Below are 18,444 nucleotides of genomic sequence, written 5' to 3'. Positions count from 1 at the left end.
TCTTGTTAGTTGAGTCTTTTTAAAAATTAAATCTTTTTCCAAATATCTTTTTATTAAAATTTTTATCTTATCTTTTTATCTTTTATCTTATCTTTTTCAAAAATTTTATCTTTTTCAAAATTTGATTTCAAAATATCTTATCTAACTTCTTTTCCTCTTATCTTTTTCAAAATTTGATTTCAAATCTTTTTCAATCAACTAACTAACTTTTTGTTTGTTTCTTATCTTTTTCAAAACCACCTAACTACTTTTCCCTCTCTAATTTTCGAAAATTCTCCCTCTCTTTTTCAAAAATTCTTTTTGTTTTAAATTTTAATTTTAATTATAATTTGTCTTTGATTTTCGAAAATTACTAACCTCTTTTTCAAAAATTATTTTCGAAATCTTCCTTCTCTTTTCTTCTTCTATTTAATTATTTAATTACTTAATTACTAACACTTCTCTTCATCTCTCTTCATCCAAAAATCCGAATCCCCATCTCCATTCTTCTAACCCCTTTCTTCTTCTACTAACATAAGGGAATCTCTATACTGTGACATAGAGGATTCCTCTTTCTTTTCTTGTTTTCTTCTCTTTCATATGAGCAGGAACAGGGAAAAGGGCACTCTTGTTGAAGTTGATCTAGAACCTGAAAGGACTCTGAAGAGAAAATTAAGAGAAGCTAAATTACAACAATCCAGAAGCAACCTTTCAGAAATTTTCGAACAAGAGAAAGAGATGGCAGCCGAAAATAATAATAATAATAATGCAAGGAGAATGCTTGGTGACTTCACAAAGCCAACGTCCAAGTTTGATGGAAGAAGCATCTCCATTCCTGCCATTGGAGCCAATAACTTTGAGCTTAAGCCTCAACTAGTTGCATTGATGCAACAAAACTGCAAGTTTTATGGACTTCCATCTGAAGATCCTTATCAGTTTTTAACTGAGTTCTTGCAGATCTGTGAGACTGTAAAGACAAATGGAGTTGATCCTGAAGTCTACAGACTCATGCTTTTCCCTTTTGCTGTAAGAGACAGAGCTAGAATATGGTTGGACTCACAACCTAAGGATAGCCTGGACTCCTGGGATAAGCTGGTCACTGCCTTCTTGGATAAATTCTTTCCTCCTCAAAAGCTGAGCAAGCTGAGAGTGGATGTTCAAACCTTCAAGCAAAAAGATGGTGAATCCCTCTATGAAGCTTGGGAAAGATACAAGCAGCTGACCAAAAGATGTCCATCTGACATGTTTTCAGAATGGACCATGTTAGATATATTCTATTATGGTCTCTCTGAATTTTCGAAAATGTCACTGGACCATTCTGCAGGTGGATCTATTCACCTGAAGAAAACGCCTGAAGAGGCTCAAGAACTCATTGACATGGTTGCAAACAACCAGTTCATGTACACCTCTGAGAGGAATTCCGTGAACAATGGGATACCTCAGAAGAAAGGAGTTCTTGAAATTGATGCTCTGAATGCCATATTGGCTCAGAACAAAGTGTTGACTCAACAGGTCAACATGATCTCTCAAAATCTGAATGGATTGCAACATGCATCCAACAGTACTAGAGAGGCAGCTTCTGAAGAAGCTTATGATCCTGAGAACCCTGCCGTGGCAGAGGTTAATTACATGGGTGAACCATACGGAAACACCTATAACCCATCATGGAGAAATCATCCAAATTTCTCCTGGAAGGATCAACAAAAGCCTCAACAAGGCTTTAACAATGGTGGACGCAATAGGCTGAACAATAGTAAGCCATATCCATCATCTTCTCAGCAACAGACAGAGAACTCTGAACAAAATACTTCTAATTTAGCAAATATAGTCTCTGATCTGTCAAAAGCCACTTTCAGTTTCATGAATGAAACAAGATCCTCCATTAGAAATTTGGAGGCACAAGTGGGCCAGCTGAGTAAGAAGGTCATTGAAACTCCTCCCAGTGTTCTCCCAAGCAATACAGAAGAAAATCCAAAAGGAGAATGCAAGGCCATTGATTTAATCAAAGTGGCCGAATGCACTAGGGAGGAGGAGAACGAAAATCCTAGTGAGGAAGACCTCCTGGGACGTCCTTCAAGCAAGAAGGAGTTTCCTATTAAGGATCCTGAGGAATCTGAGGCTCATACAGAGACCATAGAGATTCCATTAAACCTCCTTCTGCCATTCATGAGCTCTGAAGACTATTCATCCTCTGAAGAGGATGAAGATGTGACTGGAGAGCAAGTTGCTCAATACTTAGGAGCTATCATGAAGCTGAATGCCAAGCTGTTTAGTAATGAGACTTGGGAAAGTGAACCTCCCTTGCTCATTAGTGAACTAGATACTTGGATTCAGAAAATTCTACCTCAAAAGAAACAAGATCCTGGCAAGTTCTTAATACCTTGCACCATTGGCACCATGAGCTTTGAAAAAGCTCTATGTGATCTGGGGTCAGGGATAAATCTTATGCCACTCTCTGTAATGGAGAAGCTGGGGATCATTGAGGTACAACCTGCCTTGTTCTCATTGCAATTGGCAGACAAGTCCATAAGACAAGCTTATGGAATAGTAGAGGACGTGCTAGTAAAGGTTGAAGGCCTTTACATCCCTGCTGATTTCATAATCCTAGACACTAGGAAGGAAGATGATGAATGCATCATCCTAGGAAGACATTTCCTAGCCACAGCAGAAGCTGTGATAGATGTCAACAGAGGAGAATTAGTCCTTCAATTGAATGGGGACTACCTTGTGTTTAAGGGACATGGCCATCCCTCTGTGACAAAAGAGAGTAAGCATGAAGAGCTTCTCACAGTTCAGAGTCAAGAAGAGCCCACACAGTCAAATTCTAAGTTTGGTGTTGTGAGGCCACAACCAAACTCTAAGTTTGGTGTTACGACCCCATATCCAAACTCTAAGTTTGGTGTTGGGACTACACACTAAAATTGACCTGATCACCTTGTGGCTCCATGAGAGTCACTGTCAAGCTATTGACACTAAAGAAGCGCTTGTTGGGAGGCAACCCAATTTTATTTATCTAATTTTATTTTATTTTGTTTCTTTGTTATTTTTGTGTTTAATTAGGTACATGATAATGAGGAGTCACGAAAAAATCAAAAAAATTAAAAACAGAGTCAAAAACAGAAGAAAAAAATTTTTCACCCTGGAGGACGCACGGGCTGGCGTTCAACGCCCAGAAGGTGCATCTGGCCGGCGTTTAACGCCAGAACAGAGCACCATTCTGGCGCTGAACGCCCAAAACAAGCAACAACCTGGCGTTAAACGCCAGGATGGTGCACAGAGAGGACAAACTGGCGCTGAACGCCAGGAACAAGCATGAAACTGGCGTTCAACGCCAGAAACATGCATCACATGGGCGTTGAACGCCCAGAACATGCACCAATGGGCGTTTGAACGCCAGAATGATGCATGAAGGCATTTTTCATGCCTATATGGTGAAGGAATGGTATTTCTTTTCACCTCAGGATCTGTGGACCCCACAGGATCCCCACCTACCATATTCCCACCTTCCCTCCTAATCCTATTTTTGTGATTTGAATTCCCCATGTCACAATTCCCAATCTTCTTCATCAATCACCTCAAATCCTCTTCCCAATCACCCCATTCACCATTCACATCAACCTCCTCTTTCCCACCCAACCCCACCCATATAGCCGAATCCATCTCCCCTCACTCACCTCCATCTTCTTCTTCTTCTCTTCTTTCTTTTCTTGCTCGAGGGCGAGCAATATTTTAAGTTTGGTGTGGTAAAAGCATAGCTTTTTGCTTTTCCATTACCATTAATGGCACCTAAGGCCAGTGAAACCTCAAAGGAAAGACAAAAGCTTCCACCTCTGAGTCTTGGGAGATGGAAAGACTTATATATAAGCTGGAATAGCTCAGTTGGTTAGAACATGTGGCTGCAAATCAAGAGATCCCTGAGATACCTCAGGGGATAAGTTGTCCTCCACACAAATATTGGAAGCAATTAAGGGTGGAACATCATGAGCACTCCATCATTCTCCAAGAAATAAGAGAAGATCAAAGAGCAATGAGGGAGGAGCAACAAAGGCAAGGAAGGGACATAGAAGAGTTGAAGAACATCATTGGTCCTTCAAGAAGAAGACGCCACTAAAGGTGGATTCATTCCTTGTTCTTTATTTTCTTTCTGTTTTTCGTTTTTAATATTGTGTTTATATATGTTTTGTGTCTTTACTTCATGATCATTAGTATGTAACCATGCCTTAAAGATTATGAATAATTCCATGAATCCTTCGCCTCTCTTAAATAAAAAGTGTTTTAATTCAAAAGAACAAGAAATACATGAATTTCGAATTTATCCTTGAATTTAATTTAATTATATTGATGTGGTGACAATACTTTTTGTTTTCTGAATGAATGATTGAACAGTGCATATGTCTTTTGATATTGTTGTTTATGAGTGTTAAAATTGTTGGTTCTTGAAAGAATGATGAACAAAGAGAAATGTTATTGATGATCTGAAAAAAATCATGAAATTGATTCTTGAAGCAAGAAAAAGCAGTGAAAAAGCAAAAGCTAGAAAAAAAATGGCGAAAAAAAATATAAAAGAAAAAGCAAGCAGAAAAAGCCAATAGCCCTTAAAACCAAAAGGCAAGGGTAGCAAGGATCCAAGGCTTTGAGCATCAATGGATAGGAGGGCCCAAGGAAATAAAATCCAGGCCTAAGCGGCTAAATCAAGCTGTCCCTAACCATGTGCTTGTGTCATGAAGGTCCAAGTGAAAAGCTTGAGACTAAGTGGTTAAAGTCGTGATCCAAAAGAGTGTGCTTAAGAGCTCTGGACACCTCTAACTGGGGACTTTAGCAAAGCTAAGTCACAATCTGAAAAGGTTCACCCAGTTATGTGTCTGTGGCATTTATGTATCCGGTGGTAATACTGGAAAACAAAGTGCTTAGGGCCACGGCCAAGACTCATAAGTAGCTGTGTTCAAGAATTAACATGCTTAACTAGGAAATTCAATAACACTATCCGAAATTCTAAGTTCCTAGAGAAGCCAATCACTCTAAACTTCAAAGGAAAAAGGGAGATGCCAAAACTGTTCAGAAGCAAAAAGCTACAAGTCCCGCTCATCTAATTAAATTAATATTCATTGATATTCTGTAATTTATAGTATATTCTCTTCTTTTATCCTATTTGATTTTCAGTTGCTTGGGGACAAGCAACAATTTAAGTTTGGTGTTGTGATGAGCGGATAATTTATACGCTTTTTGGCATTGTTTTTATATAGTTTTTAGTATGTTTGAGCTACTTTTAGGGATGTTTTCATTAGTTTTTATGTTAAATTCACATTTCTGGACTTTACTATGAGTTTGTGTGTTTTTCTGTGATTTCAGGTAAATTCTGGCTGAAATTGAGGGATTTGAGCAAAACTCTGAAGAAGGCTGACAAAAGGACTGCTGATGCTGTTGGAATCTGACCTCCCTGCACTCGAAATGGATCTTCTCGAGCTACAGAACTCCAATTGGCGCGCTCTCAACGGCGTTGGAAAGTAGACATCCAGGGCTTTCCAGCAATATATAATAGTCCATACTTTATTCGAAGAATGACGACGTAACTTGGCGTTGAACGCCAAGTTCATGCTGCTGTCTGGAGTTAAACGCCAGAAAAACGTCATGATCCGGAGTTAAACGCCCAAAACACGTCATAACTCAGAGTTCAACTCCAAGAGAAGCCTCAGCTCGTGGATTAATCAAGCTCAGCCCAAACATACACCAAGTGGGCCCCGGAAGTGAATTTATGCATCAATTACTCACTCATGTAAACCCTAGGAGCTAGTTTATTATAAATAGAACATTTATCTATTGTATTAGATATCCTGGATTGTATTTTGAATCCTGTGATCATGTTTTGGGGGCTGGCCATTCGGCCATGCCTGAACCTTTTACTTATGTATTTTCAACGGTGGAGTTTCTGCACACCATAGATTAAGGGTGTGGAGCTCTGCTGTACCTCAAGTATTAATGCAATTCTATTGTCTTTTATTCAAATCTCTCTTATTCTTATTCCAAGATATTCATTCGTACCCAAGAACATGATGAATGTGATGATAAGTAACCCTCATTATCATTCTCACTTATGAACGCACGTGATTGACAACCACTTCCGTTCTACATGCAACAAGAGCTTGAATGTGTATCTCTTAGATTCCCCAACAGAATCTTCGTGGTATAAGTTAGATAGATGGCGGCATTCATGAGGATCCGGAAGGTCTAAACCTTGTCTGTGGTATTCCGAGTAGGATCCTGGGATTGAATGGCTGTGACGAGCTTCAAACTCCTGAAGGCTGGGCGTGATGACAAGCGCAAAAGAATCAAGGGATTCTATTCCAACCTGATTGAGAACCGACAGATGATTAGCCGTGCTGTGACAGAGCATAGGAACGTTTTCACTGAGAGGATGGGATGTAGCCATTGACAACGGTGATGCCCTACATACAGCTTGCCATGGAAAGGAGTAAGAAGGATTGAGTTGAAGCAGTGGGAGAGCAGGCGTCCTTGAGCCATACAGTATCTCCATTCGCTTATCTGAAATTCCCACCAATGAATCTGCATAAGTATTCTATCCCTTTTATTTATTTTATTTATCCAATTAAACCCATTTGACTCTATGATTCCACTCACTAACTGAGATCTACAAGATGACCATAGCTTGCTTCATACCAACAATCTCTGTGGGATCGACCCTTACTCACGTAAGGTTTATTACTTGGACGACCCAATACACTTGCTGGTTAGTTGAACGGAGTTGTGAAAGCCGCAGTATTGTGCACCAAGCTTTTGGAGCCATTACCGGGGATTATTCGATTTGTGTGAAAGTATAGATCACAATTGCCTCTTTATTCTAAAAATCTACTATTTTATTCATGTTTAATGATGATGAGAAAAATAAATTATAACTTAATTGGAATTAAAATCAAAGTAGAGATACTAATTACTACTACTAATATATAACTTCTAAGGTAAATTTCTAATAAGAACAGTTATCACAGAGTTAAGGCAAAGATTAGAACTCAACGACCTGTGTCTTGGCAAGTGGATGTTCCTCTAGTCTGTGGGGTGCCTTCAAGAATTAATTTCTGACGCTTCAGCTCCTTTAAGTTCACATCCTTGCTCTTCTTGTTCCCTTGGGTGCCATGATCTTGATGAGTTTTAGCTCAGTGATCATGGCAACTCACACCAAACTTAGAGGTTTGCTTGTCCTCAAGCAAAAGAAAGGACAGGAGAGGAATAGAGGGAGAGGCAATTTCAAAATTCAAAAGATATGATGAGTTGAAAAAGATTTGAAAAAAATTTGGATTGGAAAAGAGTTGGGTTTATGAATTAAGATATATTTGATATTTTTGAAAAAGGGATTTTTGAAATTAGTGTTTTTAGAAATTAGGATTAAAAATTTTGGAATTGAAGGATGACATTTTGAAACATGTTTATGCAAGAAATCATGAATTGAAACATAAAAATTTAGAAAAATTAGAAAGAAAAACGAATTTTACCTCCTCCCCACCATCCTGGCGTTAAACGCCCAAACGATGCATGTTTTGGGCATTTAACGCCCAAATGCTGCTTCTCCTGGGCGTTCAACGCCCAGCTGATGCTTCTTTCTGGCGTTGAACGCCCAGATGGCTACCCTTACTGGCGTTGAACGCCCAGTGGGTGCTTCTTTTGGGCGTTCAACGCCCAAAATGTTTCTTACTGGCTTTTTCACGCCAGTGAGCTTCCAAATTTCCCTGTAACTCTGTGACTTCAACCAATTGCTATTTCACCTTTTGAAGATACTATAGCATCTACCTGTAAAACTTTAATTTATTAGAAAAACGAATAAAATTAAATTTTGTGATTGGCTCGATTGCCTCCCAGCAAGCGCTTCTTTAATGTCATTAGCTGGACTATTACTGAGCTTTTAATCAAGTCTCAGTTTTGAGCATTCTTGCTCAAAATTGCCTTCAAGATAATGTTTAACTCTCTGTCCATTAACAATGAACTTTTTGTTAGATTCATTATCCTGAAGCTCTACGTATCCATATGGTGATACACTTGTAATTACATATGGACCTCTCCACCGGGATTTTAATTTCCCGGGGAATAATTTGAGCCTGGAATTAAATAGCAGAACTTTTTGCCCTGGCTCAAAGACTCTAGATGACAATTTCTTATCATGCCATCTTTTTGCTTTTTCCTTGTAAATTTTTGCATTCTCAAAAGCATTGAGTCTAAATTCCTCTAGCTCATTTAACTGGAGCAATCGTCTTTCTCCAGCTAACTTGGCATCAAGGTTCAGGAATCTGGTTGCCCAGTAGGCCTTGTGTTCCAGTTCCACTGGCAAGTGACATGCCTTTCCATACACAAGCAGGTATGGAGAGGTCCCTATGGGGGTCTTGAATGCTGTTCTGTATGCCCACAGAGCATCATCCAAGCTTCTTGCCCAATCCTTTCTACGGTTAATTACAGTCCGTTCCAGGATTCTTTTAAGTTCTCTATTTGAGACTTCAGCTTGCCCATTAGTTTGTGGGTGATATGGAGTAGCTACCCTGTGGTTGACTCCATAACGTACCAGAGCAGAATAAAGCTGTTTATTACAGAAATGAGTGCCCCCATCACTGATTAACACTCTAGGGATACCAAATCTGCTGAAGATATGTTTCTGGAGGAATTTTAACACTGTTTTAGTGTCATTAGTGGGTGTTGCAGTAGCCTCCACCCATTTGGATACATAATCCACTGCCACCAGAATATAAGTGTTTGAGTATGATGGTGGGAAAGGTCCCATGAAGTCAATGCCCCATACATCAAACAACTCAATCTCCAAGATTCCTTGTTGAGGCATGGCATAACTGTGAGGCAGGTTGCCTGATCTTTGGCAACTATCACAATTAAGCACAAACGCTCGGGAATCTTTATAGAGAGTAGGCCAGTAGAAGCCACTTTGGAGGACTCTTGTGGCTGTTCGTTCACTTCCAAAATGTCCTCCATACTGTGATCCATGGCAATGCCAAAGGATCTTCTGTGCTTCTTCTTTAGGCACACATCTACGGATTACTCCATCTGCACATCTCTTAAAGAGATATGGTTCATCCCAAAGATAGTACTTTGCATCTGTGATTAATTTCTTTGATTGCACCCTACTGTACTCTTTGGGTATGAATCTCACTGCCTTGTAGTTTGCAATGTCTACAAACCATGGCACTTCCTGGATGGCAAACAGTTGCTCATCCGGAAAGGTTTCAGAGATCTCAGTGAGAGGGAGGGACGCCCCTTCCACTGGTTCTATTCGGGACAGGTGATCTGCCACTTGATTCTCTGTCCCTTTTCTGTCTCTTATTTCTATATCAAACTCTTGCAGAAGCAACACCCATCTGATGAGTCTGGGTTTTGAATCCTGCTTTGTGAGTAGATATTTAAGAGCAGCATGATCAGTGTACACAATCACTTTTGATCCTACTAAATAGGATCTGAATTTGTCAATGGCGTAAACCACTACTAGTAGCTCTTTTTCTGTGGTTGTGTAATTCTTCTGTGCATCATTTAGAACACGGCTGGCATAGTAAATGACGTGTAGAAGCTTGTCATGCCTTTATCCCAACACTGCACCAATGGCATGGTCACTGGCATCACACATCAGTTCAAATGGTAATGTCCAGTCTGGTGCAGAGATTATTGGTGCTGTAACCAATTTAGCTTTCAGAGTCTCAAATGCCTGCAGACACTCTTTATCAAAGATAAATGGCGTGTCAGCAGCTAGCAGGTTGCTCAGAGGTTTGGCGATTTTTGAAAAATCCTTTATGAACCTCCTATAGAATCCTGCATGCCCCAGAAAGCTTCTGATTGCCTTAACATTAGCAGGTGGTGGTAATTTTTCAATTACTTCTACCTTAGCTTGATCCACCTCTATTCCCTTGTTCGAAATTTTGTGCCCAAGGACAATTCCTTCAGTCACCATAAAGTGACATTTTTCCCAGTTTAAAACCAGGTTAGTCTCTTGGCATCTTTTCAGAACAAGTGCTAAATGGTTAAGGCAGGAGCTGAATGAGTCTCCAAATACTGAAAAGTCATCCATGAAGACTTCCAGGAATTTTTCCACCATATCAGAGAAAATTGAGAGCATGCACCTCTGAAAGGTTTCAGGTGCATTGCACAGGCCAAATGGCATCCTTCTGTATGCAAATACTCCAGATGGGCATGTGAATGCCGTTTTCTCCTGATCCTGGGGATCTACTGCAATTTGATTATAACCTGAGTATCCATCCAGGAAGCAGTAGTATTCATGACCTGCTAGTCTTTCTAGCATCTGGTCTATGAATGGTAAAGGAAAATGATCCTTTCTGGTGGCTGTATTGAGCCTTCGATAATCAATGCACATACGCCACCCTGTAACTGTCCTTGTAGGAACCAGTTCATTTTTCTCATTATGAACCACTGTCATGCCTCCTTTCTTAGGGACAACTTGGACAGGGCTTACCCAGGGGCTGTCAGAAATAGGATAAATAATCCCAGCCTCTAGTAATTTAGTGACCTCTTTCTGCACCACTTCTTTCATAGCTGGATTCAGCCGCCTTTGTGGTTGAACCACTGGCTTGGCGTCATCCTCCAGCAAGATTTTGTGCATGCATCTGGCTGGGCTAATGCCCTTAAGATCACTAATGGACCACCCAAGAGCTGTCTTGTGTGTCCTTAGCACTTGAATTAGTGCTTCCTCTTCCTGTGGCTCTAAGGTAGAGCTTATAATTACAGGAAAGGTATCACCTTCTCCCAGAAATGCATATTTCAGGGATGGTGGTAATGGTTTGAGTTCGGGTTTTGGAGGTTTCTCCTCTTCTTGAGGGATTTTCAGAGGTTCTATTATTCTCTCTGATTCCTCCAGATCAGGCTGAACATCTTTAAAGATGTCCTCTAGCTCTGATTCGAGACTCTCAGCCAGATTGACCTCTCTTACCAGAGAGTCAATAATATCAACACTCATGCAGTCATTTGGGGTGTCTGGATGTTGCATGGCTTTGACAGCATTCAACTTGAACTCCTCCTCATTGACTCTCAAGGTTACTTCCCCTTTTTGGACATCAATGAGGGTTCGGCCAGTTGCTAGGAAAGGTCTTCCTAGAATGAGAGTTGCACTCTTGTGCTCCTCCATTTCCAGCACCACAAAGTCTGTAGGAAAGGCAAATGGCCCAACCTTGACAATCATGTCTTTAATCACGCCTGATGGGTATTTAATGGAGCCATCAGCAAGTTGAAGACATATCCTGGTTGGTTTGATTTCTTCAGTCAACCCAAGCTTTCTGATAGTAGATGCAGGTATTAGGTTGATACTTGCCCCAAGATCACATAAAGCTTGCTTGGTACAAGCACCCTCTAATGTGCATGGTATCATAAAGCTCCCAGGATCTTTAAGCTTCTCAGGTAAGCTTTTCAGAATGACTGCACTGCATTCTTCAGTGAGGTAAACTTTTTCAGTTTCCCTCCAATCCTTCTTATGACTTAAGATCTCTTTCATGAACTTAGCATAAGATGGTATTTGCTCAAGTGCTTCTGCAAACGGAATCTTTATTTCAAGAGTCCTGAGATAGTCTGCAAAGCGGGCAAATTGCTTATCCTGTTCCGCTTGGCGGAGTTTTTGAGGATAAGGCATTTTGGCTTTGTATTCCTCAACCTTAGTTGCTGCAGGTTTATTACCTACAGAAGTGGGTTGGGAGGCCTTTTTAGAAGGGTTGTTATCAGTACTTGTATGTGACTGATCACCCACTGGCATTTGAATGCCAGGTTTTAAGCTAGATACCAATAAGACACCAAGTTTTTACACAACTTAGTGGACGAAAAAAACCTTTGCAGAAAGAAAATAAAGAACAAGCTTGTCACTATTAATACGTAAGCTTTGTTTTCTCATCACTATTAATAAACTTAGTGGACGAAATTGTCACTATTAATAGTGATAATAGTGAGTAAAATAATTAATAATCCACCAGCTGAGTGGTCTAGAGAAATCTGAGCTTTTTCTGTAAGCCCATAGTAGAAGATGTCTAATTGCACCCATTTTGAAAACATTTCAGAGGGGCATTTTCTTAGCATCTCTCTGTATCTCTCCCAGGCATCATAAAGGGATTCATTATCTCCTTGTTTGAAGCCTTGGATGCTTAGCCTTAACTGTGTCATCCGTTTTGGAGGGAAATAGTGATTCAGGAATTTTTCTGACAGCTGTTTCCATGTTTTTATGCTGTTCTTAGGCTGGTTATTTAACCACCTCTTAGCTTGATCTCTTACAGCGAATGGAAACAGTAATAATCTGTAGACATCCTGATCCACTTCTTTATCATGTACTGTGTCAGCAAATTGTAAAAATTGTGCCAGAAACTCTGTAGGTTCTTCATGTGGAAGACCAGAATACTGGCAGTTTTGCTGCACCATGATAATGAGCTGAGGATTCAACTCAAAGCTACTAACTCCAATGGAGGGTATACAGATACTACCCCCATATGAAGCAGTAGTGGGGTTAGCATATGACCCCAGAGTCCTCCTGGACTGATCATTCCCATTTAATTCCATAATGGAATAAAAGAGATGATATGTATGTTGCTATTATTTATTTTATAGTAGTGGAATAAATAGAAATGGAATATATAAAAAGAAGTTAAAAATATATTTTTTTAAAATTTTCGAAAAAAATTGAAATTAAAATCTGAAATTTATATAAAAATTTCGAAAAAGTGGTTCAAAATTAGTTAGAAAATACAAATTTTTTTTGAATTTTGAATTTTATGATGAAAGAGAAAAACACACAAAAGACACAAGACTTAAAATTTTTAGATCTAGTGCTCCTTATTTTCGAAAATTTTTGGAGGGAAACACCAAGGAACACCAAACTTAAAAATTTTAAGATCAAGACACAAGAAAAACTCAAGAACACCTTGAAGATTCACAAGAACACCAAGAACAAAAGGAAGAACACCAAACTTAAAATTTTTAGAAAACTTTAATAAAATTTTCGAGAATTATAAAAAGATTAACAAGAAAACACCAAACTTAAAGTTTGGCACAAGATTCAATCCAAGAAAAATTATTTTTGAAAAAGGTTCCAAAAGGTATAACCAATTATCAAGAACAACTTGAAGATCAAGGAAGAACCAAGAACACTAGTACGAAAATTTTAAGGAAAATATAAAATATGTAGTTAACACCAAACTTAGAATAAGACACTAAATTTACGAAAAATCAACAATTAATTAAGAAAAACAATATTTTTGAAAAGAAATTTTTGAAAAGAAACTATCCTATCAAAATTTAATGACTCTGTAACAACAAAAATAAATTACTCCTGATCTAAGAAATAAAATATGCCTTCAATTGTTCAAACTCAACGATCCCCGGCAACGACGCCAAAAACTTGGTGGACGAAATTGTGATCACTATTCTTTGTGCTTGTATGGATTTATTCAATAATTGTCTTTATTTGAATTCACAACTCCGTTCAACTAACCAGCAAGTGTACTGGGTAGTCCAAGTAATAAACCTTACGTGAGTAAGGGTCGATCCCACAGAGATTGTTGGTATGAAGCAAGCTATGGTCACCTTGCAAATCTCAGTCATGCAGATTAAAATGGTTTATGGGTTTTTCGAATAATTAATAATAAAAAGAAAATATATTATATGTAAAAAAAGGGATAGAGGACTTATGCAGATTCATTGGTGAGAATTTCAGATAGGCGAATGGAGATGCTGTATGGCTCAAGGACGCCTGCTCTCCTACTGCTTCTACTCAATCCTTCTTACTCCTTTCCATGGCAAGCTTTGTATAGGGGTTCACCATCAGCTGTGGCTACTTTCAATCCTCTCGGGAAAATGATCCTATGCGGTTGTCAGTCGCACGGCTAATCGTCTGGAGGCATCACCCATGGTTGATGGCTACATCCCATCCTCGCAGTGAAAACTAATGCTCACGCACTCTGTCACAGTACGGCTAATCACCGGTTGGTTCCCGCTCCTACTGGAATAGAATCCCTTGATTCTTTTGCGTCTGTCACTAACGCCCAGCAGGTTGCAAGTTGAAGCACGTCACAGTCATTCATTACCGGAATCCTACTCGGAATACCACAGACAAGGTTAGACTTTCCGGATTCCCAAGATCCTACTCGGAATACCACAAACAAGGTTAGACTTTCCGGATCCTCATAAATGCCGCCATCTATCTAGCTTATACCACGAAGATTCTGTTGGGGAATCTAAGAGATACGCATTCAAGCTATGTTGCATGTAGAACGGAAGTGGTTGTCAATCACACGCGTTCATAAGTGAGAATGATAATGAGGGTTACTTATCATCACATTCATCATGTTCTTGGGTACGAATGAATATCTTGGAATAAGAATAAGAGAGATTTGAATAAAAGAAAATAGAACTTCATTAATACTTGAGGTACAGCAGAGCTCCACACCCTTAATCTATGGTGTGCAGAAACTCCACCGTTGAAAATACATAAGTGAAAGAGGTTCAGGCATGGCCGAATGGCCAGCCCTCTCCATGATCAAGTGACCGAATGATAAAAAGACTTAAAGTGGTCAAAAGATGGTCAAAAGATGTCTAATACAATAGATAAATGTCCTATATATACTAGACTAGCTCCTAGGGTTTACATGAGTAAGTAATTGATGCATAAATCCACTTCCGGGGCCCACTTGGTGTGTGCTTGGGCTGAGCTTGATCAATCCACGAGCTGAGGCTTTACTTGGAGTTGAACTCTGAGTTATGACGTGTTTTGGGCGTTCAACTCCGGATCATGACGTTTTTCTGGCGTTTAACTCCAGACAGCAGCGTGAACTTAGCGTTCAACGCCAAGTTACGTCGTCATTCTTCGAATAAAGCATGGACTATTATATATTGCTGGAAAGCCCTGGATGTCTACTTTCCAACGCCATTGAGAGCGCGCAAATTGGAGTTCTGTAGCTCCAGAAAATCTATTTCGAGTGCAGGGAGATCATATTCCAACAGCATCAGCAGTCCTTTTGTCAGCCTTCTTTCAGAGTTTTGCTCAAGTCCCTCAATTTTAGCCAGAATTTACCTGAAATCACAGAAAAACACACAAACTCATAGTAAAGTCCAGAAATGTGAATTTAACATAAAAACTAATGAAAACATCCCTAAAAGTAGCTCAAACTTACTAAAAACTATATAAAAACAATGCCAAAAAGCGTATAAATTATCCGCTCATCACAACACCAAACTTAAATTGTTGCTTGTCCCCAAGCAACTGAAAATCAAATAGGATAAAAGAAGAGAATATACTATAAATCTCAGAATATCAATGAATATTAATTTAATTAGATGAGCGGGACTTGTAGCTTTTTGCTTCTGAACAGTTTTGGCATCTCACTTTCTCCTTTGTAGTTTAGAGTGATTGACGTCTCTAGGAACTCAGAATTTCGGATAGTGTTATTGACTTTCCTAGTTAAGCATGTTGATTCTTGAACACAGCTACTTATGAGTCTTGGCCGTGGCCCTAAGCACTTTGTCTTCCAATATTACCACCGGATACACAAATGCCACAGACACATAACTGGGTGAACCTTTTCAGATTGTGACTCAGCTTTGCTAAAGTCCCCAGTTAGTGGTGTCCAGAGCTCTTAAGCATACTCTTTTGCTTTGGATCACGACTTTAACCATTCAGTCTCAAGCTTTTCACTTGGACCTTCATGACACAAGCACATGGTTAGGGACAGCTTGATTTAGCCGCTTAGGCCTGGATTTTATTTCCTTGGGCCCTCCTATCCATTGATGCTCAAAGCCTTGGATCCTTGCTACCCTTGCCTTTTGGTTTTAACGGCTATTGGCTTTTTCTGCTTGCTTTTTCTTTTATATTTTTTTTTCGCCATTTTTTTTCTAGCTTTTGCTTTTTCACTGCTTTTTCTTGCTTCAAGAATCAATTTCATGATTTTTTTCAAATCATCAATAACATTTCTCTTTGTTCATCATTCTTTCAAGAACCAACAATTTTAACACTCATAAACAACAATATCAAAAGACATATGCACTGTTCAATCATTCATTCAGAAAACAAAAAGTATTGTCACCACATCAATATAATTAAATTAAATTCAAGGATAAATTCGAAATTCATGTATTTCTTGTTCTTTTGAATTAAAACACTTTTTATTTAAGAGAGGCGAAGGATTCATGGAATTATTCATAATCTTTAAGGCATGGTTACATACTAATGATCATGAGGTAAAGACACAAAACATATATAAACACAATATTAAAAACGAAAAACAGAAAGAAAATAAAGAACAAGGAATGAATCCACCTTTAGTGGCGTCTTCTTCTTGAAGGACCAATGATGTTCTTCAACTCTTCTATGTCCCTTCCTTGCCTTTGTTGCTCCTCCCTCATTGCTCTTTGATCTTCTCTTATTTCTTGGAGAATGATGGAGTGCTCATGATGTTCCACCCTTAATTGCTTCCAATATTTGTGTGGAGGACAACTTATCCCCTGTGGTATCTCAGGGATCTCTTGATTTGCAGCCACATGTTCTAACCAACTGAGCTATTCCAGCTTATATATATGTCTTTCCATCTCCCAAGACTCAGAGGTGGAAGCTTTTGTCTTTCCTTTGAGGTTTCTCTGGCCTTAGGTGCCATTAATGGTAATGGAAAAGCAAAAAGCTATGCTTTTACCACACCAAACTTAAAATATTGCTCGCCCTCGAGCAAGAAAAGAAAGAAGAGAAGAAGAAGAAGATGGAGGTGAGTGAGGGGAGATGGATTCGGCTATATGGGTGGGGTTGGGTGGGAAAGAGGAGGTTGATGTGAATGGTGAATGGGGTGATTGGGAAGAGGATTTGAAGTGATTGATGAAGAAGATTGGGAATTGTGACATGGGGAATTCAAATCACAAAAATAGGATTAGGAGGGAAGGTAGGAATATGGTAGGTGGGGATCCTGTGGGGTCCACAGATCCTGAGGTGAAAAGAAATACCATTCCTTCACCATATAGGCATGAAAAATGCCTTCATGCATCATTCTGGCGTTCAAACGCCCATTGGTGCATGTTCTGGGCGTTCAACGCCCATGTGATGCATGTTTCTGGCGTTGAACGCCAGTTTCATGCTTGTTCCTGGCGTTCAGCGCCAGTTTGTCCTCTCTGTGCACCATCCTGGCGTTTAACGCCAGGTTGTTGCTTGTTTTGGGCGTTCAGCGCCAGAATGGTGCTCTGTTCTGGCGTTAAACGCCGGCCAGATGCACCTTCTGGGCGTTGAACGCCAGCCCGTGCGTCCTCCAGGGTGAAAAATTTTTTTCTTCTGTTTTTGACTCTGTTTTTAATTTTTTTGATTTTTTCGTGACTCCTCATGATCATGTACCTAATTAAACACAAAAATAACAAAGAAACAAAATAAAATAAAATTAGATAAATAAAATTGGGTTGCCTCCCAACAAGCGCTTCTTTAGTGTCAATAGCTTGACAGTGACTCTCATGGAGCCACAAGGTGATCAGGTCAATTTTAGTGTGTAGTCCCAACACCAAACTTAGAGTTTGGATATGGGGTCGTAACACCAAACTTAGAGTTTGGTTGTGGCCTCACAACACCAAACTTAGAATTTGACTGTGTGGGCTCTTCTTGACTCTGAACTGTGAGAAGCTCTTCATGCTTACTCTCTTTTGTCACAGAGGGATGGCCATGTCCCTTAAACACAAGGTAGTCCCCATTCAATTGAAGGACTAATTCTCCTCTGTTGACATCTATCACAGCTTCTGCTGTGGCTAGGAAATGTCTTCCTAGGATGATGCATTCATCATCTTCCTTCCTAGTGTCTAGGATTATGAAATCAGCAGGGATGTAAAGGCCTTCAACATTTACTAGCATGTCCTCTACTATTCCATAAGCTTGTCTTATGGACTTGTCTGCCAATTGCAATGAGAACAAGGCAGGTTGTACCTCAATGATCCCCAGCTTCTCCATTACAGAGAGTGGCATAAGATTTATCCCTGACCCCAGATCACATAGAGCTTTTTCAAAGCTCATGGTGCCAATGGTGCAAGGTATTAAGAACTTGCCAGGATCTTGTTTCTTTTGAGGTAGAGTTTTCTGAATCCAAGTATCTAGTTCACTAATGATCAAAGGGAGGTTCACTTTCCCAAGTCTCATTACCAAACAGCTTGGCATTCAGCTTCATGATAGCTCCTAAGTATTGAGCAACTTGCTCTCCAGTCACATCTTCATCCTCTTCAGAGGATGAATAGTCTTCAGAGCTCATGAATGGCAGAAGGAGGTTTAATGGAATCTCTATGGTCTTTGTATGAGCCTCAGATTCCTTAGGATCCTTAATAGGAAACTCCTTCTTGCTTGAAGGACGTCCCAGGAGGTCTTCCTCACTAGGATTTTCGTTCTCCTCCTCCCTAGTGCATTCGGCCACTTTGATTAAATCAATGGCCTTGCATTCTCCTTTTGGATTTTCTTCTGTATTGCTTGGGAGA

At 39.6% G+C, this 18,444-nt stretch overlaps 1 pseudogene; it reads right to left on the bottom strand.

Annotated features, from left to right (window-relative positions):
* The window catches only part of LOC140176760 (uncharacterized), a 162,140-nt pseudogene that overhangs the window by 49,581 nt on the left and 94,115 nt on the right, over positions 1-18,444 (bottom strand).

The sequence above is a fragment of the Arachis hypogaea genome, chromosome 2 (genome assembly GCF_003086295.3).
Source record: "Arachis hypogaea cultivar Tifrunner chromosome 2, arahy.Tifrunner.gnm2.J5K5, whole genome shotgun sequence".
Classification (NCBI taxonomy): Eukaryota; Viridiplantae; Streptophyta; class Magnoliopsida; order Fabales; family Fabaceae; genus Arachis; species Arachis hypogaea.
The sequence above is the reverse complement of the archived record's forward strand: the minus strand, read 5'-3'. Positions and strand labels throughout refer to the sequence as shown.